Here is a 19,156-nt window from a genome sequence, read left to right on the forward strand (position 1 = left end):
CAAACCAAACTCGGAGTTCATGAAGCAGATCATCTACACGCCCTCGTCTTCGATATAGGTGCCCTTGTATCGCATCCGCATAGACAAAATAGAATCGGCGGTGACCAACGAGAAGGGTGAGGTGGTGAATTTCGCCGGAGCCACGACCATAGCTGCCGTAGAGATCATGGTGTAATGAATAACCATAATAGAGCAAATCGAAAATTACGAGTTACAGTTTTTCACTCCCAACTGTTGCAGATTCGCCAACCTCAACGAACCGAACCGAGAAATCAAGTTCAATGTGTACGTCGGCGATGGATTCATCCACCTTTACAGAGCTGAGCTGTTCGTCAAGTTCGACGTGGTAAAGAGAGACAGCGAAGCTTTCCCTACCAATGCAAATTTGACTCTCGTGGACAACTTTGTACATTACCTGTTCTCACAGGTAGAAGTAAGGAAGCACGGCACCGTCATCGATCGAGTCGACTATCCTGGGATTACCTCTACTGATGCCCGGTTCGTTCTCCAATTAAGCGAAGGGCATGTGGAAGGGCTGTTTCGGCGACAACGACGCGCTGATGCTTTACAGCACCTTGGGTCTGGAGGGGACCATCCCTCTTCCAAACACGCTACCCGACGCTGCTAATTGCCTCGTAAAGTCCATGGAGCTGCGCATACCTGTGTTGGAATATGAAACCAACCACGCCGTTGGGTACAAAGCAAATATTTTGAAGAATCCCCCAAAAAACCATCCAGTTTTAAGATTACCAGTGTGGCCAGAGACCTGCTACCGGCAATCATTTCGAATTCGATGTGAACACGCAGTTCAAAAGCATTCGGTACGACATGCTTGAGTTGGCGGTCGTGCTCTTCCAGACAGGGAAGTACAACAACCAGGAGAAATATTCCAGACAGTCCGACAAATGCAAGAACGCCGACACCCTGTGCAGCGTCATCCGCATCGCGGAGAAATCTTTCATGTATGTTGTCAAGAACGAGCGAGTGACCGAACAGTTTTCAATGCATTGTAATAATGCTTTTTAACAATTGAAAAAAATAAAGAACAAGTGATCGCACTTGAGCTAACAAAGAAACTGCATCTCTTGGCACTGCGTGTGCCCCTTTCTTGTCCCCCAGGACACAGCGGGAATTAGTTTCTTTTTACAAAAGAAGGTGAAGAGTTTGAGTATGGAAAAGCGATTTAAAGAAATTAGGGAACTACGAACAGATGGCGCATGATTTGCTTGTTTTCGGCTTATAATGGCCCCACGGAAGTTGTGGATTCCACACTCGAGGACACGTATTTTGACGTCGCACGCATCCATGGCGACCTTCCTCAATTCGTTGGTGGTCAACACAAGGTCGACGCTCTGGATGCCCTCATCCACTCGTAGAACCTACGACTTGGTTCTGAGTTAATCCACGTAGTCTTCGAACATGAGTCACTCTCGGACCACTTTCCTGCCCACACCCTTCGCCTTTTTTCTGACATTAATCTCAGCCCGAATTGCCTAAGCCTTGTCGCGAAGACCGGCAAACTCGAGGATCACATCACCGGCATTCTCGTCCTTGAATTTGCGGGGCACCTTTTTGTTTTGGGACAGGATGCCGTACATGTTAGGTTGGGGTTAGCCCGACGTGTCTAAGAGCTCAGCTAAGAATGGGACTTTGGTTATGTCTTCGTACACGTTGGTCATCCGGACATGGTATACCAAATTGTCCGTGTCTGTGTATAGAAGAAAGATGTCAGGGTCATAGTGTTTGCGCGTGATGCCATAGTGCGTCTCGAAGAAGTGCAGCTTCCTCAGGTCCAGAACCGTGGCACCAAGTAGATTGGTTTGTTCAGCAGTACCATAGTCCTGTCCAACTGGACCAGAACCAACTGCTCGTTGTAGATGGTTCTAGACTTGAAAGCTGGGTTTGTCACCAGCTAGTGACAACGCTCGGCTTTGGCAATCAACCTCGATGTCGCACGTTATCCATTGTCTTACAGAACAACTTGAAGAAGTCCCGGTCTAGCTCAGAGGAAGCATCGGTACGATGTGCGTTGGTGGTTTCAATGTATGGACGTAACCATGAAGAGTGCGAGAATGCAAGGACGTGGTGAATGGTTCTGACGTGAGACTTTGCTGAATCAATCACGTGATGTTCCCTTAGTGGAAAACATACCTCATTTTGGACTCGACATCCATGAGGAGCTTTGGCCGATCCGAGCTGGGCGAACACTTGAATTCAGGAGCAGGTGGCAATTCGCAGAAAACCTCCTGCAGCTCCTCGGAGAATTCGAGGTCCACCAGGGCAAAGAACTGGCGTTCTTTATCGTCGAAAGCTACGACGTCGAAACCGGAGTATCAGCCTACTCGCTGCATCAAGAGTGCCCATAGAGGTTGTTTACGTCTGTGTTCATGATGTAGCTCGATGGCTGGGATGGGACGTAGACAGTTGCCATGTGGTGGTTGTTGGCGTGCGCGTATCGTTGCGACACCTTACCATGCCGCCCCGGATGGGTGATCGATGAAGATCACCATGTGTGCGTCGGAAAGGAGCTAGAGCTCAACCATCGTCAACAGCAGCATGGCCGACCATGCTAGTCCGGGGAGGCTGTAGAAGTACATGGGGTACAGGTAGTAGATGCTAATGGCAGTCGAGCGAAACGCCTGGGCCACATCTAGAGGAGCGTCACGTCGAGCCTACGATAGGCGTCGTGATAATCCAAGAGATTTCGACAACCCAGCTCTCGCTACATGGGCTGGGCGGGCTGATACTCTTCGTCGGTCACACCTGAGCCTCTCAGCCGACAGTAGAATTTATCGCGGCTGGTAGAAACTCTTCCCCAAACTTGGTGCAGTCGTTGACCTATTCGTAGGTGTAGACCCCTTACGTCTAATGAACCCGACATCAAAGTTCTGGAAACTAACGGTGGTGATGGCCAGCTGGTCGTCGCTAAGCTATCCACCGAGAGCGTCGAGGCTCGCCTGGAGGAATCGAAGAGAGTCTAAAACCAAAGCTCGATTTTGGAGTGCGATCCCGGGATCGACACCAACTTGCTCAGGCTGATATACCGCTCCACGTTCTGCGCTAGGACGTTTATGCGTTTATCTTCGTAACCAAGATGCGACACCAGGTGGTGAAAATCGTACCCCAACCCATTTTGGAAAAAAAAAACGGAACGAACTGCGGGTCCCGGGCCAACTTGTTGCACTCGTTACAACAAGTACCAATATAGATGCCAGTGTAATGGCCATGGTGTCGCACTTTCCCTTTGGTGGTGGTGAAGGTCAACTCGCAAACTGGACAGATGGTGGCTGCATTGTGTTTACGCTGCTCATTGCGCGATTCGCGATGAACGGTAACTACACTGTGACTAGGAGCGTCGGAAGCAGGAATAGACGAACACTTATTATATATATTGCGAATCTGTTAGAAGCAAATATTGTTAAAACATATAATACAATGTTGAAAATATCAATGCCACTGTATGAAAAGTCTGCTCAAGAGAAATCGAAAAAGTTAAACGTGAGCGAGTGTCGGTAACTTCCCGTTTATACGAGGCGGTATCAAAAAGTTCGTGCAATCTCCTGGAAGGAAACAAACTAGAAAACCCCTCGGATATGTGTATTGTACTATGGCCCTTCTTGGTTAAGCACACAATTTTTTGTCTCTTTTGGATGTATATTGTTATCCTTTCTTTTACACGTGAATAAAAAAGGTGTTATGATTGACAAAATTGAGGCACGGAGCGTCATCAAATTCCTGAATCTCATGGGGAATGCAGCGAAGCAAATTCACGATTAGTTGAAAGCAGTGTACGGGGAGGAAAGCCCATCCTATGAGATGGTTTCCAACTGAAAACGGCAGTTCCAAACCTGTCACGTGCTAATTTCCGATGCTCCTAGGACAGGGACACCGTCCTTCACAAATGATGCCACATTGATGTAGAAAGTGAAGAAGATGGAAGACAGGAGGATCACCATGGAAAGTGTGGTGGCTGTAATCAGTGTTAGTTATGGGTCCATTTGGAATATCATCCATAACCAGCTGCACCTTCATCAAGTGTCGGCACATTGGAAGCCACGATTGATCACCCCTTTCCAGAAGAGGACTAGAGAGGAAGAATCACTAGAGATGTTAGGCCGTTGTGAGCTGGATGCAGAGGTTTTTTCAGAAGACTGGTTACAATGGACAAAAACTGGATCTACCTTCATAACCCAGAAACAAAGAAGATGAGTATGAAGTGGAAACACAGCTCCTCACCGCCACACAAAAGGCAAGAGTGCAAAGGCCGGTCTCTAAGGTGATGCTATCCGTTTTCTGGAGCTGTGAGGAAGTTATACTGACGGACTACTTGCCACAGGCTCACACAAACACAAGTGGCTATTATTGTGATCTCCTAGCTCGGTTACGTGAAGAATTGAATGTGAAAAGCCGAGGAAAGCTCACAAAAGGGGTGCTGCTATTGGCAGACAACGCACCAGTCAATTCTGCCCATTCATCCATTTCGAAAACAGTTCAATTAGGATACAAAATTTTGCCCCACCCTCCAAATTCTCCAGACCTGGCACCGAGTAACTTATTCCTCTTTACGTAAATATAGCGTCCACTCAAAGGACGCCTATTTGACACAAGGGACGATATCATTTCTGAGGTGGAACAGTTGATTCACGCCCAAAATGCAGTGTTCTATAGAAACGGATTACTCAAGGCGAAAGACCGCTGACCGAAATGCATCACCGAGCATGGCGATTATGTGGAGAAGGCCTAATACCACCATGATTTCGTACTTGTCCAAAGTTGTTTCCTTCCAGGTGATTAAACGAATTTTTTGATACCCCCTCGTATGCTTATTAATTTCTTACAACAGGGAATATAGTGTAGTACTTATAACCATATTTTAATAGTTAAAAACAGATGTAGGTCAGGTATAATTGGATACTTCAGTGGTGTTACAATAACATGAAGGGCATAGGAAACATTCTTAACCTCTACTAAATAGTTTGGGGTGCCCATTTGAAACAGATTATACATATCAGAAACTGAATTTCCTAAAAGCTGGATCGTAGTATGGCTGATTGCATTTCTGATTTAAGATGCAAGTTGTTGTGGTAGGATTCAAATTTAACAGGACAAGTCTCTACTGCGGTTATAGCGTGGTCCTAAACCAAGCAAAATTTCAACTCTAACTTTCTGTTTTATTAGAAACCAAGTCAGAGTTTCTTATATCTTGTGATTTTAAACAAGACAACCAAACATCCAGGCTATTTAATATACAGGGTGGCTCAAAAAAGTCACTTAATACCCTCGGTACATGGCCACTGCAGCGTGCAACGTGGAAATGGTAATGACCAATCGTTGCCCGGCCAAGGAGGAACCACATTGAAGCCACCTGCACGGTCGGCGGCCATCTTGATGCCCGCCATATTGAATTCAACTTCAGAATTTCAAATCAAAGGGGGTGGTATAATATATCAAATCAGGCTGGAATTTCACGAGAAATGCAATGGTGAGGGTTGTTTTGATGTATCTGTAACCAGTAAAAAGGTATGAATGAATTCTTGTACCAATTTGCTCCTTTTCGAGGTGTTAGAAAAATGTCTTAAAATTTGTTTAGCGCATCGGTAACGCATCGAGATGAAAGTGACGTCTATGGAGAGAAGTTCGCATGCAATTGCACAAGATTTTAATCGAATACATCCATAAAGAGCTGCGAATTATGAATGGTTGTCGCGAACAATTACCAGTGTGACTGTTCCATTAAATGAAAAGTCCTTTACAGTATAATGGCTAATGTTTATGTTCATAAGGAAGTTCATAAACAGAATATTCGATGCCATTTATCTTATAACCGATTTTCGACAGATCAAAAATGAATGGTTAGTGCTGGTAAGTTAATGGTGTGGCGTGATGTGTGGAACACGACTGGTTAGTCAATTTTCCATCAACGGAACCTTAAATGCTTAGGGCTACTTGGATTTGTTAAATAAACAGATTGTTTCATCCTCGCTTATGAAGGAAGGTACTTTTTACAGAGTTTTTTTCAATAGGAAGGAAAACTAGAACACTTATGGGAACGTTGTGTCCATAAGTTGTGTTTTTGTCCAAAGTTAATTATCAGATGAAAAGGGTCACATATTCTGTTTATGAACTTCCATATGAACATCAACATTAGCCTTGTCACTGTGAAGGCCTTTTAATTCAATGGAAGTGCCACACTGTAAATCGTTCGCGACAACCGTTTTTAATGCGCAGCTCTTCATGGATGTATCAGATTAAAATCGTGTGCAATAGCATTCTAACTTCTCCCCCTAGACATCACTTTGATCTCGATGCATTACCGATGCGCTAAACAAATTTTAAGTCATGTTTCTACCGCCTCGAAAACGAGCAAGTTGGTACAAGAATACAGTCATAACGTTTTACTGGTTAAAGATACGTAAAAAAAACCTCACCATTGCATTTCTCGTCAAATTCCAGCCTGATTTGATATATTATATCACCCCCTTTCCCATTTGAAATTCTGAAGTTGAATTCAAGATGGCGGACATCAAGATGGCACTGCGTGCTGCAGTGGCCTTGTACCGCGGGCGTTAAGTGACCTTTTGAGCCACCTTGTACATCCAATTGCTGACAACGTTCAAACCTAAAATCGAAATATTACCCCTTTTACATTTTGTAATAAATACTGCAAAGACGTCACAATTTATATAAAAAAACAGTTTTCTGTCTTCTTTCATAAATACGCAATTTATTTTCATTTTTATTTAGTCACTTTTGGCAAATCGCTACGATGAGGATGAGTGATTATATGGTAACTGATAAAGTGACACTCACAAGGGACAAGTATGCCCGGGACGGGGTTAGAACCTGAAATCCCTGGCATCGTAGCACGATGTGTTAACCAATCCGCTACGCGTATCGGCAAATTCGTAATTAAACATCCATATAATAAATGTTCTCGATTTGTTGGTCTTACAACCAGACATTTTTAAGCCATTACTCAGAGGATAGTTTTAAAGAAATATAATCGAATTCATAAGAATGGTAAATCAGTTATATCTTATTTTATTCAATTTACCAATATGTTCTAATTACTTATATAAATGCAACGAGAGACTAAAAAAAGTTTTGAAAATAAAGTTGCCTCAAGTGGGGATCGAGAGAAAGACCCTCACATCAACAAGCACCTACCTTAACCACTACGCCATTTCGACAAACTTTAAAAGAATGACTCTTCTCGGTCCTTTGTGTACCCTGCTGCTAACGCTTATAATTTATTTTGTACTGGAACGAAGTTTGAACTAATCATGTCAAACACACATGGTTTTTAACGCTGAATCTACTGATGTAGGTAAAATTTGGAATTCTGAACACTCTCCTCAGTTATCATCAAATGATTTCCTTAGCGCTGTGCCAAAAATAACCATTGCTGTTACGCCTGCCCGTTTAAAATCCCGGATGAACTGCGAACACCCGCTCCAGCAAGTGCGTGAGTTGTTAATCCGCTACCACAGTTGGAAGCAGTTGGAAGCAGTTGGAAGTCCCGCCCAACAAAGAACCACACAGGAATGACGTCAGCCCGTGTCCGCCCACCATGCGCAGTTCATCGAGGGCTTGAGTCTCGACATGTGGCAGGGCGGATAAGTGGTCATTCCTTCTTGCAGTGAGTCAACTGCACCCACGCAGATGTCTACCAATTAGGCCTAGTGGGCAAGAAGCAACAACGTTAAATATCCTCCTCCCCAAAGCAACCAGTAGGGAAACAGGAATTTGTCAAGAATCGTTCTACGCTTTGATTGCACACCGGTTGTTACGCCGTGACGGCAATAGTTGCAATATAAACTTTGGCTTCACAATCTGGAACAAAGTAACACTAAACGTGACTCAGAAACTGAAGAAAACGCAGATTAGCTACAAAGGGCAAAACAAAATGCAATGTTGACAAAAAAAGGTTTTTATGATGTCACTAGTGTTCATATCAGGTAATTGTAACTGGGCGTAATGTTTAAAATGGGTTACGTACCTAGGTGCTGTGAATCTAGAATCCCTTGATTGCCAGACAACGTCTATTCCAGTAGGCCATTGGGTAGGCACGCATATACGCGTTCGCAAGGCAAATCAAAATTAGTAATTACAAGCAAAGCCAATATCACTTCCCGGTCTGCTACATCACGAAACATTATCTAGCTAGCTGCGAAATATGGCATTCACAACAGAAATGGCAAGAGAAAGAGGCCAGCCACAACTAACAAAAAGTCAACATTTCTGTTTCTTAAAAAAAAGAAGAAGTTCACATTTTATCGATGAAAACCCCCCCAACGAAAATAACCGTCTTTTATCGAACTCTGTCCTCGCGCTCTATAAACAACAAAGAAATCAATGTTGGTCACGTGAATAATCCCTTAGCAAATAGTCGTTAATGGCATGACCGTCCATTTCTTTCTCGAAACGTGTTCTTCTTTGCTTAAAGTGAAAAGGTTAGTCGCAGTGTAGCTGCACCATATTAAGTTGAGCCCAGGAAAGTGACGAAATCTACGTTATTCGTTCCTTCCTTCTGCGTAGACATACGTCAGTTTTCTACCTCTTGTGGTATACGCGACAAACTCATTAATGCTTCCAATCAGTTACCCAGTGTTCAATCCTGGGACAACCTGCTTTGTAACAAATCGCACTGATTATTTGCCACAGAAACCTAAAGTTCAAATTAGTTACTCCTCATAGCATGCCCACCAAAACATAAGAGAAGTTGCCTTGCAAAATCCCAGGAAATAATTTTATAGTCAGGTAAATACTGTTCCTATTTATTATATTGAGACAAGTAAAACCAGTCATCAGAAAATGGTGTTCTTGGAGCTGTATTAAAGGCTACAATTAGGAAAATGTAGTTCGATACATGGTGGAGGCACATAAAATAGTGGTTCGGATCTTACTTCAAACTGTAGGTCCAGTTCCGATCACCCTTGCTGTGCAAAGAGTGGACTTCAACGCCAAACTCAAATAAACAAGCATATGTAAACGAAACAATATTTCTATGTAATTCACAATTTTTTCCGGTAATTTCAGTGACTCTTCTTCCAGAGAATATTGAACGTTTCATCTTCAGTTGTATTTCACAACGCGTTTTTATTACTGATTATTGTAAGCAGCGAGTTTTAGCCGCAACACGATGAAGAAAATAAAACATTTTTTACACTCAAAATTATCTCGACTTTCATAAGATCTGTGGGTGTCATTTTTTTTTACATCTAGCCACACGAAAAATAATAAAGTATAACGTTAAAATCTGTGTGACTACTTGTAATCACAAGGTCCCGTGTTCGATACTCGATAAAGGTACATAGTGGTTCTCATTCCACTTTAAAACACTGAAATACAAAGACAATGAAATAATTAATGTGTTATAATTTGGTAAAAAAAGCGACTATGAGGGGAATGAACCTAGGATCTCAGCGTACAAAACTGAGCTTCAAACCGACATGGCTAGAAACCACGGTGATGAAACCTAGGTATTCAGCTAATTTCTTCGTAATATTATATATTTTCCTGCCAGCTCGAAACTTTTGATGTCGCTTCTAGCTAATTACGTTCATTTGAAAGCAATAAGCTTCATCAGATACTGTTTTGGGGTTTTCACATTGCTGACAAAATACAAGTCATGCTTGTGCATGCAAATGATGGAAATCGTTCAGAAGTCGTGTTTTTGTGCAAGGTGAGTGTTTCCAAACCTAAATGGTCATCGTGTTCATCATCAACATAGCGGTTTCTTATTAACCAAAGGCACATATATTTTATTATTTTTAAACTACTTCTTCCAAAAAGAAGAGTCAGCATTCAGGAATGTACGGAGAAATTCATTCAGGCGGTAGGGATTTTACGAGTCACAATTCTAATTTTTTGCTCCAATACGTGTAAAAAAGAAAATAATCCCGACAATTATCATTTTACAAAAAAATCATTTACTGTTAAAGTTGAATGAGAGGATAACCATTGACTTATTGTTATAGCCTGGATGACTGATTTGTGTGTGTTTGTGGGTGTAGGGTACCTCCTCTCATGTGCTTGCCTGGCTGTGACATAAACTCTTCTTACTTCGGATTTGCATTATTTTTCCCATCGCATATTCAGTTGCGAACTTTGCGATTATGTTTTCCAGAGTGGATAGAGAAGGAGTTTATATATTCTTCAAGCCTTCTCCCGGGCTAGGATAACATATCTTCGAAAGAAAACATAAAGTTTTTTTTTTGCATCATTTTGAGGAATTACAACAGCACTATTTCTTCCTCGCTTATTAAAATTGCTTATATATATATATATATATATATATTTCTTTTTGTTGCATTTATTCCATTTTCGGCTATTCTCAACGATGAAGAAAGACTCAAAAAGAACTTCCATGCTCAGGTCAAATTCGAACCCGGGTCCCTCGCATTCTAACGCATTGTGATAACCAGTTCTTCACGAACGTCGCAAATGCTTTTTTTATAAATATATTTCCCACTATTTTTTCGCATTTATATTAATTTCAATGTAGAGGTGGACAGTCCAGTTAATTAATATTGTACGCTGCAATCTTTCCGTTAGCCCTTATCTTTGAGCCTGAGACACACAAAATTCCCTGCATGTGGTTAAATATGTTTGATAGTAAGCAATCCTGCTTGTATCCGAACACTTATTTCGGCTGTACTGCCAGACCCGAAGCTGGACTTCAACTGAAACAAGTGTGCCACTTTCTGTGAACAGAAGTGTACCACAGTAGAGCATCTGACGGGCGAGGTTCTCGGCAGCAATGTCGGGGCATTGATAGCAATGGTAGTCATCCTGTTGCTGGTTGTTGAAGTACCTGCGACACACCTGGATGTGGTGTCCAACACTAATTGTCTGACCTGAGAACAACCGGGAAAGCGAGCAAATGAGAATGTAGTGGTGGCAGGAATCAACATCAAGTTGATCTCCTGCTTACCGTTGTCATCTACGTCGCTCACCCGGATAGGATACACCACATTTTTCTCGTCGGTGAGTCCATAAATATTGATGGCCAGTGTCTTGCCTGACGCATCTCGCGCACGCACCTCATACTTGGGGATGTCACTGATTGCAATGGAGTAGGGGATCTCTGCCATCCCATCCTCCGGCTCCGGCTCGAACTACACGTAGTGGTTTACTCGGTGCGGCTGGTCTTTCATGTTGACCGGGTTCTATGTCGCCAGCACCGACCACAGGAAGCACGTGTTGTTGTTCTGTATGTTCAGAACAGCTTTCTTGGCCGCTACGTCTTTCGGTAGGGAGACATAGCTGGACCCGGAGAGGGTAACAACTTGCTGAGCTTTACCCGAAGTTCGTGTGGAGTAGCACACAACGATCACCCAGACCCCTTAGTCTGGTGCTCCTCCTGTTTTCGCAAAAGCTGGTCGACGAGCTAATCAAAGACATCCTCGAGGTTTGCAACATTCGCCTGCTGAAGTATCTTCGCCTTGGTAGAGTGGCAGAAGGTAAAACGTTCACTTGACGGTCTCGCATAGTCACAAGACAGTACCGCGTGGAATTTGTAGGAGTGATGCAACAACTCCTAGTTCAGAATGGTCATCAACATAGCTCGCACATCCATTAAAAAGGTACGCACGTTACAGTGCTTGTCGTCGGCTTAACTCGATTGAGAGATGGAGCATCTGTGGAGGACGGCGCTTCCTCTCGGTTGAGATGGACGGTTGTGTCATCGGTGCTCCAGAGGCCTTGCATGTGAGTCGGTGTTTGCTGAGGTATGGAATGATGATGTTTTTCCTGCACTCAGAGCACAGTTCGGTCGCGGTCAACCGCTTGCCTGGCACGCAAGTCCGACAATGCCTTGCAAAATGTTTGCTTCCAGCACTTTTTTCGCATACAGGGCAAGTCTTCATAGAACGCATGGTGGTGAGATTTCTTGGGGTATGTTATTTTATACGCAGCTTGCAGGGCAGAAAAAAATTGTACGAAGTTACATTTTTGTAAAAAGTAAAACGAAGTGCGTTGCGACAGAGCGTCCGTACTCTTGAACCGCTCTCACAAAACTGGCTGATCTGCACTGTGAACCTTCTTATATAGACTTGTAAAAGCGTTGCGCAATATGGTGTGATCTTTTTCAGCAAATCAGAAGAAGCCACTTTAGGTATGAGTCACCATGTTACGTAATAACTTGTTACGTAATATGGTGTGATTTTTCTGACACAACGTCACCTTGTCACGTACTGTAGTACAATTAGTTGTAAAGTGTTGTACTTACCCTGTAAGTAATCCAACAAGTAGCGCTGCGACGGAGCGTCTATATTCTTTGACCACTATCACAAAACTGACTGCTCTGCACTGCGCACCGCCTTATATAAACTTGTAGGACAATTGCACATGATTTTTTCTGACGCCACGTTGAGCACAAGTTAACTTGTAATGTACTGTTGTACAAATAGTTTTGAAGTGTTGCACAAATAACTTACCATGTAAATAACCCAAAGAAGAGCATTGTTACAGGGTGTCCGTACTCTTCAACCGTTCTCACGGAACTGACTGATCTGTTTTTTTTTTTTTTTTTTTTTTTTTTTTTTTTTTTTTTAGTTTGACCGTTTGAATTCGGTCAGGACATCGGCATAATGAGACATGCATCTTGAATTACATTTATCATTTACAGGCATCGCAATTTTATTCAGTGACAACATTGGGGGGTTACATCATTTATTTCAGGGACCACTCTGCAACTGTCGCTAGAGGGTATATGGCATATGTTCCCAAACCCAAAAAACAGGGGACGACACAATACAATACGACAGAAACACATAGTACCCTAAGGTACGAGCGTGTCGACGAGATGAGTAATCACTCGCCGGCGCGTCGAACGGTCCGGAGCTTCCCGGATTTCTTGGAGTCCCTTCAGAAGCTGAATAAGGCCTGAAAGGACGTCGGGCAGCGCTAGTTGATTGAGGAGATTCAGCAAAGACGCTTGATCAACAGTCTGAAGTTCGGCTTGGCTTGGTGTCGGTCGAGGCGCTGGTGTGCGCTTGGCTCTTCGCTGCGGTGCTGGCCGATGTACTGGCCGCTGATTGGTCGAACTAGTGGCTGTTCGAGGACGGTAGTCCCGAGCTGGTGTCGTCACCGGGAGGTCCTGTGGAATTGGCCGTGGTGTAATCTGGCGTTTGGGGTCCGATGGGGCCCGTCTTTCGTTCTTAATTTTCTTAAATAGGGCGCAACCCCTATAACTGGCATAATGATCAAGGCCGCAATTCGCGCATCTTGGAGATATCTCTGGGGCCTTATTTGGGCAGTCTGCATACTTATGTGGCCCCGCACACTTGACGCAGCGGGGAATGGCATAGCAGTGCCGCTGGCCGTGCCCGACCCGCTGGCACGCGTGGCACTGCAGTATCATCTGAGAGTGGTACTTCTCTACTCTGGTCAGATATGGGCCGATTTCTGTAACTTGAAAAATCTGTCGAGACTTCGTATCGTTAGGTAGGACTACCATTATAAGAGGTAATGGTAGTCTGGGCGTCTTGGGATTTGGCTTCTCGGTTGTAGGGTTCTTCCGAGTGCGGTCTGGAACGTTCAATCGGCAGATACTATGAACAGTGAATCCAAGAGTACCCGTCAAATAGTTTTGAGTTTTCGTGAGATCTAAGTCGATCGGGAGGTCTCTGAAGATAACTTTAAGTTTCGCCGCTGCGGAAGATCCATAGGCGAATCCAATGTTGTTGGCACGAAGGAAATCACAGATTTCTGTGAAATCCTTCCGATCGCACGGAGTTACTCGACAACACCCTCTATTGTATCGATTGACTGATCTGCACTGTGTACTGTTTTATATAGACTAATAGGAGCGTTGTGCAATATGGTGTGATCTTTTTTCAACCAATCAACGTTACATAATAACTTGTTTCAAAATGTTGTGCAGTAACTTACCGTTATAAGTAATACAACAAAAAGTGTTAGATATGAGTCACCACATTACGTAATGACTTGTTGCAAAATATTGTGCAATAGCTTACTCTTGTAAGTAATACAACAAAAGAAAAGAGTTGCACAATATGGTGTGATTTTTTTTCAGCCAATCAAGAGACCCCACGTTAGATATAAATTACCACGTTCGTAATAACATACTGCAAAATATTGTGCAATACGAGAACACGACAAAACAAACAACAAGTTTCTACGTTGAACAGAACACGAATTATTCGAGTTTGAAAATTGCCAAAATTTCAATTTCTCCCACCCCTGACAAAAATGTTTTAGAGTAGTAGCCGGCTTCATAGAGAACACAACAAATCAAACCGTATGTTTCTACGTTGAAAAGAACACGAGTTATTCAAGTTGGAAAATTGCTAAAATTTCAAGTTGACCCACCCATGACATAAATATTTTACGGTGGTACCCACTTTATGTCAAACACAACACAACAAACCGCATGTGTCTTCGAGTATTTGTTAGGAAGTTATAAGCTACCGAAGACAAATATTGAAAATTTCACAGGGATATTTATGGTTTTGCGTCGTATAGTACATCGCATCGCGTGGCATCGTGTCGCATGGAATTGCCGTTATACGCGTATCATAAAAGACATATGAAGATGCATGTGCAAAGTTTGCAATGAAATGAAACTTATATTTTCTTGCATACATGGATTATGAAGTACGTATTTAAGAAGTGGCATTATTTTGTACCTAAAAACTGTGAAGACAAAATATAATACGTCTCTGTTAATGTAGTTATTGTCTTTTAAAAATGTGAATTGATGCAGACGAGAGTTGTTGCATCTGTGAGCGAAAAATAGTGCAGTACTTCTCGCACATGTTATTCGCTTACAATATATAACACATACATCATGAAAGAACGTATGAAGATACAACATGTGCAAAGTTTACAATTGAAAAAACACTTAAGTATTCTTACATACATGGATTGTGAAGTATGTATTTAAGCAGTACCATTCTTTGGTACCTAAAAACTGTTAAAACAAAATAGACTACGTCTCTGTTAAATAGTTATGGTCTTTTAAAAATGTGAAGTGATGCAGACGAGAGTTGTTGCATCTGTGTGCGAAAAAAGTGCAGTACTTCTCGCACATGGTATTCGCTTACAATATATAACACATACATCATGAAAGAACGTATGAAGATACAGCATTTGCAAAGTTTTCAATTGAATATAACACTTAAATATTCTTACATACATCGGTTATGAAGTATGTATTTAAGCAGTGTCAATATTTTGTATCTAAAAAAGGTTAAAACAAAATATAATGATTCGTCTATGTTAAATAGTTATTGTGTTTTAAAAGGTAAAGTTATGCACAGTCGTCATACGTGTCTATTTGCAGCCATAAGGTGTTACGTCTTTGTACGAAAGATCGATTACATCAATTAACATACGACATCTGAAAATCGCTTATGTCAATAAAAAAAACATATGGATATACATTATGAATAGCTAGTGTGCCGAGCCATTCTTTTTGTGCATAGAAACAGTTATTACAAAATATTATTTTTATTGGTAACATAGTTATTGCCTTTTAAAAATATCAAGTAATGTTGTTCCGTCTGTGTACGAAAACTACTTCACCACTTTTGCACATGGTAACCAACACCTGAGTTGTCTTTTTAATCAGTATTATATTATAGTAAAACATAATAATAAGTATTATCAAAAATACATTAAATAATATTATTTAAGAAACTATTAGAATAAATTTGTCTCCATTGCTTGTGTTTGCTAAGTAGAGATGGAAAATTCCGTTCATTTTTGGGATTCGTTCGTTGTGAACTAGTTCAGCTCTGGGATCCGTTCAAAAGATTCGTTCGCGAACGAATTAGTTGACCCGGTCAGAAACAGCCAGGGAGTTTGGATGCTTGTTCATTGCACACCCCTTTTTTCAAAAATATATTAAGCCGGAAACACGATTAACTCTTGCAGTGTCACATTACGTTATTACATTGTTGTTTTAAGTCCAATTTATGCACAGGTAAGCTAATCGGCGCTAGACCTACAGCTTAAAGTTGGATCCAAACCACTGTGCAATGAGCCTCCACCGTGTATCGAACCCAAGACCCCTTGAATTGAATTGTTGTTTTAAGTTCACTCTATGCACAGAAAGTGTAATCGGGACTAGGCCTATAGTTTAAACCACTATGGGCTTCCACCGAGTATCGAACCCGGGACTCCTTGAATACAAGGCGACGCCGTTACCACTACGACTTCAGGCAGGCCCTCACATTGCGTTATGGCTTGTTAAACAATGTCGTCATATTCAGCCTAGAATGTTGTTAGGTTTTGAAGTGAGAAAGTTATTATATTGCATACAACAGACAATCCCTTGATTCTAATCTGAAATCGAAGCTTCCATTACTTTACTGCAATGGCGGCAGTCGCTACACCGATCAACGACTGTTGTGTTTCGTCATTATTGTTGGAAGATGTTTCCTCTTTTCTTTATTCAGCTATCCTTTTTGTGGTTTTCGATAATTGCCTACAGTTTAGTGTGAGTGGTTTTTACATATATATTACATTTTTTTAGCATTCATTTCATTACACATGATTGTAATTAGTGTTTAAAACAAACACTAATCGTCACAGTAGTAATGCACCCCTTTTGAAGTCGATAAATCAATTGATTGGAAAAGATCGATCAAAGATCAATTGATGACGCAGCAGTTTTTTTTTGTTTTTTTTTTATTTTATTTTTTTTTTATGACGTCATAAAAGGGGCGGGGCTTATTTTGTAAGAATGATTTTGATTGGTCGTGACGTCATAAATGGGCGGGGCTTATTTTGTAAGGAGCGTTTTGATTGGTTGAAGGAATTCGGGTTTTTCCCGCGGGAGTTTCCGGCGTCTGAAAACAGATGGCGTTGATGAGTCAGAAAGTCTGGGGTGGGGAGGAGGAAAAGTACGCGGTGACGGTTGGTTTTCTCGGAATTGGAGTACGTGTTTTCGGGGTCTGAAAACAGATGGCGTTGATGAGTCACGGGTTTTTCCAGTGACGGTTGGGCGGTAGTTCCCGGTGTCTGAAAACAGATGGCGTTGATGAGTCAGAAAGTCTGGGGTGGGGAGGAGGAAAAGTAGGCGACGCGGTGACGGATGGTTTTCTCGGAATTGGAGTACGTGTTTTCGGGGTCTGAAAACAGATGGCGTTGATGAGTCAGAAATTCTCGGAATTTGGGTGTTTCCGTTGTTTGAAGAGAGATGGCGTTCATGAGTCATGGTTGGGAGGAGGTGTTTTTCTCGGGCGACCGTTGATGAGTTTGAAATTCTAGGAATTGGGTGTGGTCTGAAACATGCCCGAACATGTTATAGATTGATGAGTCATTCTGGGGAGGAGATGTTTTTCTCGGGCGGTCGTTGATGAATTTGAGTGATGGAGAAACGGCAAAAAGAGAAAAAGGAGAGAGAGCGTCTAGATGTAAAGAAAATAAATAGAGTAAAAAAAGTAGGTTTCACGGAGGGGGTGACTGTGCATAGCGTACCAGGGCAGGAAGAAGATAGGAGAGGCACGTGGGCGTTGGATGCTCTGCGCAAAACAATGCGCGCCGAATATAATTCGAAAATACGTCACGGAGACAGTACTATATAAAAAGAAAAATTGTGTACGTACCGCAGAACTGTTGATCGAAGCCTACCGACCGGAGATCATAACCGAGACTGGCACATCTGTTGCGAGAGTGAAGAAAATTGAAAAGGTAAGAGACAAATATTTAGTTTTAATGTTCTACCTAGAACAATGCAAATCGCTGGTCAAATACTATTATCACCTTCACACAGTGAGAATCGTAAACATAAATACATCTTTCTTTTGAAGCAGACAGCTTGAAAGGTGTGAAAATAAAAACGGTACCTGTGTCATCAACAGTTTAATGCAGAAGAGGATGACGTTTAACAGTGATCGATGGTGGGGGGGTCGGCTCCCGGTCCTCTTCTGCTGGGGGTGGGAGAGGGGGCGTATAGCGTCCATCCTCCTCTTCTTCAACCACATCTTCTTCCTGCTCTGACAAAACAGGAGAAACAGTAGAAGAAATAGAAGGAGAAACAGGAGGCACCAGTTGGCGCTGCCGATTGGCTATATCGTCATTTCGGTTACGCATTCTGAAAAACAAAATATAAGAATTAGAATATATTCCGTTCCATGTAGATATCGGCTAGAAAGAAAAGTTATCAGATATGTAGCATATATAATCGGAAAAACAGCATGCTATAATAAACGATGTTATCAGAAATAAACTGAAAAATAATTACCTAGCTCTATACCGACGGAGATTGGCGTGGAGCCTTTCCCTGTTCCGGGTACGTCGAGCCCGGAAAATAGCGGAGGCACGCTGTTGGGCCTCCTCAATTCTATTCTCTTCCTCCAGGTACCGCTCAATGTACCTCGTAGCCTCTGCGAAATGCGCAGCGCCTTCAGTGCCTGCCTGATGTCGATAATATGCATTTCGCAGTGCCTCCCCGTGATGGAGTATGTGTTCCTGAAAATATGTGTGAATTAATATATGAAAGTGATTAATTTGTGCAAAACATAATGAACATATTTTCTGTCTAATTTCAGATGTCGACACTCCCTCTCGGATTCAATTTGATGTATGGCGATATTAAGGAGACAACAGCAGGTCCGACAGAACGAAGGAACTTATGGAGCAAAACACATGCAAGACAGGTTGAAAAACACATCGGCAATTATGTGAATTTCTGTGAAGAAAATGGACTGGCGGAAGAGTTATTGGCAAAATTAGAAGAGACATGTAAAGATATCGAGGTATCGGTGGACTGTTTGGTCAAAATATTTACTTACATTGTTGACAAGAAACGAGATGCGCCAGTGTTTGGCGATTTTGTAGAGAATATACAAAGAGCGCAATATGTACCTTCCCATCTATCTTTAAGAATATGTTTCGAATTGATGGAGGTGTTTAAAGGTGTGAGAAATGAGAAGGGTGAAAATAAGAAGACAGGGGGAACAGGGGAAAATATACATGAACGAATGATGGAGATGTTGAAAAAAAGAAAACTGAACGAGTAACAAACACATACTAATACACTAACATCTACCAGTAGTGTAACAAAATATGTAAAAATATCTAATAACCTGTAGTACGAGTTGAAATAAAAAGTTTGTATATGTAGAAAACTTGTAATTTTCTGTAGAAGTTCAATGTGTTAATAAAAGATTTTGTACAGAAC

Source organism: Lepisma saccharinum, unplaced genomic scaffold (assembly GCF_977018435.1).
Source record: "Lepisma saccharinum unplaced genomic scaffold, izLepSacc3.1 HAP1_SCAFFOLD_50, whole genome shotgun sequence".
Lineage (NCBI taxonomy): Eukaryota > Metazoa > Arthropoda > Insecta > Zygentoma > Lepismatidae > Lepisma > Lepisma saccharinum.